This window comes from Eumetopias jubatus, unplaced genomic scaffold, assembly GCF_037043125.1.
Source record: "Eumetopias jubatus isolate StellerSeaLion01/CBP00866 unplaced genomic scaffold, mEumJub1_p1.0 scaffold_13, whole genome shotgun sequence".
Taxonomy (NCBI): Eukaryota; Metazoa; Chordata; class Mammalia; order Carnivora; family Otariidae; genus Eumetopias; species Eumetopias jubatus.
The window spans coordinates 93,646,076-93,652,538 of NW_028274819.1; the positions used below are offsets into that span (position 1 = coordinate 93,646,076).

Below are 6,463 nucleotides of genomic sequence, written 5' to 3' on the forward strand. Positions count from 1 at the left end.
AGGGGATCAGAGAAGTCTACCTTCTTTTTTGAGCTAGATGTAGTGCAATTATTCCTAGAATGAATTGGGATATGAATAGATTATTGAATGTCCTACCCTAATTTATGATAGCCCTTTGTGTTAATCTTTCCTTATTCTTGCCACTTCTTTTTATTAAAGTCATTGCATATTTATTTGTTACTTTACAAGAGTTTGCCAGATCCAAGAAGGCAAGGACCCTAGCTTTATGGATTTTCAGTAACTTTCATCAGGAGGAAGCTTAGTCTAGTGGTTACAAAATAGGGGCCTGGAGTCAGACAGACCTACGCATGTGGGCTCTGAAACAAATTGTCTGTGAGCGACTTATGTTTAAAATGAGTATTATTATTGTGAGGAATTAATAAGGATATATTTATATAGTGTTTTGGATCTTGGCAGCCAGAAGTCAGTAGAAGGGTTCTGTGTCAGGTACATTACTATGTATTCAAGAAATAGTAATGATGATAATTTTTTTCACAATGATTTTTCTTTTAATAGTACTGGATAGATATTTGTTAAAGTAATTGTCTTTATGAGCCAAATAAAGCAATATCAAGGGTATAAACAAACATTTCTTATTCCTTTGGGAAAGTAATCTCTGATGAAATGCTTTTCAGGGAGTCTCTGTCTTAATTATCAGGCCACTGAGATCTGTAATCCTAATAAAACTCCTTAGTCTCCTGTTACCCTCTGGTCAGGAGGTCTGTCTCTTTCCTTATAGCTAGAGGGGCTTTGGGGCAAATTAACAATTGGAAATCATGTTCTTCAGTGCAGAAAGGCCTGAAGGATAACCTAGAGGTTCTGATCCTTTGGACCAGACTGAGAGGAGAGAGTTCTTAGCTCCACCTATCATTTTCCATTCATTATGGTCATTTTTGGGTACCAGGACAATGTGGTCAAGAAACAGTAGAGAATAACTTTATAGATCTGAACTAAAGGAAGGTATGTTCCTAACCCTGGTGAGTCAGGTAACCTAGTGGTTATGAGTGCAAATCTAAGACACTGCCAAAGTTTACCTTCAGGCTGCACCTCAGTATTTTGGGGACTTGCGCTAGGTACCTAACTCCTTTGTTTCATGTGCAAAGTAGGGATAATAATATTGTGACATAGCTCTTAGTACATAGCCTCTCATAGGAACACCTTAAATAAGTGTTAGCTTTAAGAAATGATCATCAAACCACTTGATCTAGGGGAGACTGGAAAAATGTGGCCTCACCTTCTTGGTTGACAGCAGTGGCCCAGTTGTGGGGTTTCTGAGAAGTCACAGTGTCTTCTCACAGGACCCTCTTCAGGGAAGAGGCTCAGGTGTCAGTGACGGAAGCACAGGCAGGAGAGAGAAGGACAGAAAATGGACTAATTTAAATATCTAAAAGACATCTATATGGATATGCATAAATTATTGCTTTCTCTCTGGAGGCAAAGTTTAGACTCTAACTGTTCTCTCTGGAAGTTAAAGTCACTTGGGGTGTAAGATAGATCCATTGCAAACAGTAAAAACCTGCCTACCATACTAACGTTCCAATCTCTCTCTGTGGATTCCATTCTCCAAAGTGGGGGATGAATACTGAGAGAGTGGTGGTGTTTCTTTCTAACTGGTTCTCTTTTCTTTTCCCCAGACTGCCCTTCCTCCACCCATCCCCAAGAGGAAAATGGCAGCTAAGAACTTTTCTGTGACAGAGTTTATCCTCGCAGGCTTAATAGGCCAGCCAGGACTCCAGATCCCTCTCTTCTCCCTGTTTCTAGGTTTCTACATCGTCACTCTGCTGGGGAACCTGGAACTGATAACCCTGATTGGGTTGAATTCTCGCCTACAAACCCCCATGTACTTTTTCCTCTTCAACCTCTCCTTGATAGATTTCTGTTACTCCACTACCATCACCCCCAAAATGCTGAAGAGTTTTGTCTCAAAGAAGAACATCATCTTGCATGCAGAGTGTATGACGCAACTCTTTTTCTTCTGCTTCTTCGTCATTTCTGAGTCCTTCCTCCCATCAGCAATGGCATATGACCGCTATGTTGCCATCTGTAAACCACTGGTGTACACTGTCACCATGTCTCCTCAGGTCTGTTTATTCCTTTTGTTGGGTGTCTATGCGGTGGGATTTTCAGGGGCCATGGTCCACATGGGAAGCATAGCAAGTCTGACTTTCTGCGCTGGCAATTTTGTCAGTCATTTCATGTGTGACATTCTTCCTCTCCTTGAGCTCTCCTGCAACAGCACTTATGTGCACGAGCTGGTGGTCTTTGTCCGTGTGGCCATTGACATTGGAATGCCCATTGTCACCATCTTCATCTCATGCTCTGATTCTCTCCAGCATTCTCCACATTCACTCCACTGAGGGCAGGTCCAAAGCTTTCAGTAACGTGCCGCTCTCACATAATTGTGGTATCTCTTTTCTTTGGTTCTGGGGCTTTCGTGTATCTCAAACCACCTTCCATTTTGCCCCTTAACCAAGGGAAAGTGTCCTCTCTGTTCTATACCATTGTGGTGCCCATGTTAAACCCACTGATCTATAGTTTGAGGAACAAGGATGTCAAAGTTACCTTGAGGAAAACCTTGGAAAGAAAAATATTTTTTTGAGAAAGTAGTATGTCGAGAAAGAGATACAATGCTTTGTTAGTGTGTGTGTGTTTTCAGTGAGGGATCCAAGTTCCAGTTTTTTTTCCTCTTCTGTACAGAAAGAGAATTTTAAGTCTTTATGTTTGGATGAATGCTTAATGCATATCTATTTTCTTTGTCCCTTGACCTACCTCGACTATTCCAAGACTGTCTTATGCATTTTTTCTATAATCACAAATCATTTAATCTTGTATGGGGCTTATAAACCATCTTATCTAACCTCCTCATTTAATAGACATTGGAAACTTAGAAATATTATGTATGTTTTCCAGGGCCTTACACCTAACTGGTTCCACAAGGGGGACTAGAATCCAGACCCTTGAGAATTCTAATCTACATTGTTTTCCTTTCTGCCACATTTACTTGATTTATTGCTGCTCTTGCAGATTTCATTTTGAAAGTATGATATTTTAGCATTTTACTATCTGATTCCGTTTATAGTAATTTAATGTAACTTCTCAATAAATAACTTTTTAAAAATAACTTTTTAATATTATGTATTTTTCTTTTTTAAAGTTTTTATTTTAATTCCAGTTAGTTAACATACAGTGTTATACTAGTTTCAGATGTACAATATAGTGAATCAACAGTTCCATACATCACCCTGTGTTCATCACAATAAGTGCACTCCTTAATCCCATCACCTATTTCACCCATCCCCCCACACGTCCTTCTGGTAACCATCAGTTTGTTTTCTACAGTTAAGAGTCTGTTTCTTGCTTTGTCTCTCTCTCTTGTTTTTTTCCCTTTGCTTGTTCATTTTGTTTCTTAAATTCCACATATGAGTGAAATCACATGGTATTTATGTTTCTCTGACTGACTTATCTTGCTTAGCATAATACTCTCTAGTTCCACCCATGTCATTGCAAATGGGAAGATTTCATTCTTTTTTGTGGCTGAATAGTATTCCACTGTGTGTGTGTATATATATATATATATACCACATCTTCTTTATCTATTCATTAATCAGTAGACATCTGGGCTACTTCCACATCTTGGTTATTGTAAATAATGCTGCTATAAACATACAGGGGGTACATGTATCGCTTTGAATGAGTGTTGTATTCTTTTGGTAAATTCCCAGTAGTGCAGTTGCTAGATCATAAGGTAGTTCTATTTTAACTTTTTGAGGAAACTCCATACTGTTTTCCAGAGTGGCTGCACCAGTTTGCATTCCCACCAACAGCGTAAGAGGGTTCTGCTTTCTTCACATCCTTGCTAACACCTGTTGTTCCTTGTGTTGTTGATTTTAACCATTCTGGCAGGTGTGAGGTGATATCTCATTGTAGTTTTGATTTGCATTTCCCTGATAATATGTGATGATGAGCATCCTTTCATGGGTCTGTTGGCCATCTGGATGTCTTTTTTGGAAAATATCTGTTCATGACTTCTGCCCATTTTTAAATTGGATTATTTGTTTTCTGGGTGTTGAATTTGATAAGTTCTTTATATATTTTGGATACTAACCATTTACCAGATATGTCATTTGCAAATATCTTCTATTGTGTAGGTTGCCTTTTAGTTTTGCTGGTTATTTCTTTCACAGTGCAAAAGCCTTTTATTTTGAGGTGGTCCCAGTCATTTATTTTTGCTTTTGTTTCCCTTGCCTTAGGAGACATATTTAGAAAGAAGTTGCTATGGCTGATGTCAAAGAAGTTACTGCCTGTGTTCTCTTCTAGGACTTTTTTTCTTTTCTTTTTTTTTTATTATGTTATGTTAATCACCATACATTACATCATTAGTTTTTGATGTAGTGTTCCATGATAAATTGTTTAACACCCAGTGCTCCATGCAGTACGTGCCCTCTTTAATACCCATCACCAAGCTAACTCCTCCCCCCTCCCTTCTAGAACCCTCAGTTTGTTTCTCAGAGTCCATAGTCTCTCATGGTTCATCTCCCCCTCCGATTTCCCCCCCTTCATTTTTCCCTTCCTGCTATCTTCTTTTTTTTTAAACATATAATGTATTATTTGTTTCAGAGGTATAGGTCTGTGATTCAACAGTCTTACACAATTCACAGCACTCACCATAGCACATACCCTCCCCAATGTCTATCACCCAGCCACCCAACCCTCCCACCTCCCACCACGCCAGCAACCCTCAGTTTGTTTCCAGAGATTAAGAATTCCTCCTATCAGTGAGGTCATGTGATACATGTCTTTCTCTGATTGACTTATTTCGCTCAGCATAATACCTTCCAGTTCCATCCACGTCGTTGCAAATCGCAACATTTCATTCCTTTTGATGGCGGCATAGTATTCCATTGTATATATATATACCACTTCTTCTTTATCCATTCATCTGTTGATGGACATCTTGGCTCTTTCTACAGTTTGGCTATTGTGGACATTGCTGCTATAAACATCAGGGTGCATGTACCCCTTTGCATCACTACATTTGTATCTTTGGGGTAAATACACAATAGTGTAATTGCTGGGTCGTATGGTAGCTCTATTTTCAACTTTTTGAGGAACCTCCATACTGTTTTCCAGAGTGGCTGCACCAGCTTGCATTCCCACCAACAGTGTAGGAGCGTTCCCCTTTCTCTGCATCCTGGCCAACATCTGTCGTTTCCTGACTTGTTAATTTTAGCCATTCTGACTGGTGTGAGGTGGTATCTCATTGAGGTTTTGATTTGGATTTCCCTGATGTCGAGTGATGTTGAGCACTTTTTCATGTGTCTGTTGGCCATTTGGATGTCTTTGGAAAAATGTCTGTTCATGTCTTCTGCCCATTTCTTGATTGGATCATTTGTTCTTTGGGTGTTGAGTTTGATAAGTTCTTTATAGATTTTGGATACTAGCCCTTTATCTGATATGTCATTTGCAAATATCTTCTCCCATTCTGTTGGTTGTCTTTTGGTTTTGTTGACTGTTTCTTTCGCTGTGCAAAAGCCTTTTTATACTGATGAAGTCCCAATAGTTCATTTTTACCCTTGCTTCCCTTGCGTTTGGTGATGTTTCTAGGAAGAAGTTGCTGTGGCTGAGGTCAAAGAGGTTGTTGCCTGTGTTCTCCTTTAGGATTTCAATGGACTCCTGTCTCACATTGAGGCCTTTCATCCATTTTGAGTCTATTTTTGTGTGTGGTGTAAGAAAATGGTCCAGTTTCATTCTTCTGCATGTGGCTGTCCAATTTTCCCAACACCATTTGTTGAGGACACTGTTTTTTCCATTGGACATTCTTTCCCGCTTTGTCGAAGATGAGTTGACCATAGAGTTGAGGGTCCATTTCTGGGCTCTCGATTCTGTTCCATTGATCTATGTGTCTGTTTTTGTGCCAGTACCATACTGTCTTGATGAGGACAGCTTTGTCATAGAGCTTGAAGTCCGGAATTGTGATGACACCAGCTTTGCTTTTCTTTTTGAACATTCCTCTGGCTATTCGGGGTCTTTTCTGGTTCCATACAAATTTTAGGATTATTTGCCCTATTTCTTTGAAAAAAGTTGATAGTATTTTGATAGGGATTGCATTGAATGTGTAGATTGCTCTAGGTAGCATTGACATCTTCACAATATTTGTTCTTACAATCCGTGAGCTTGGAACGTTTTTCCATTTCTTTGTGTCTTCCTCAATTTCTTTCATGAGTATTTTATAGTTTTCTGAGTACAGATTGTTTGCCTCTTTGGCTAGATTTATTCCTAGGGTCTATGGCCATACCACCCTGAACGCGCTCGATCTCGTCAGATTTATTCCTAGGTATCTTATGGTTTTGGGTGCAATTGTAAATGGGATCGACTCCTTAATTTCTCTCTCTTCTGTCTTGTTGTTGGTGTATAGGAATGCCACTGATTTCTGTGCACTGATTTTATATCCTGCCACTTTACT

General features: G+C 39.4%; 1 pseudogene; it reads left to right on the plus strand.

Annotated features, from left to right (window-relative positions):
• Positions 1-1,658: 1,658 nt before the first annotated feature.
• LOC114226027 (olfactory receptor 8B12-like) lies at positions 1,659-2,599 on the plus strand (annotated as a pseudogene).
• The last annotated feature ends 3,864 nt before the right edge of the window (positions 2,600-6,463 follow it).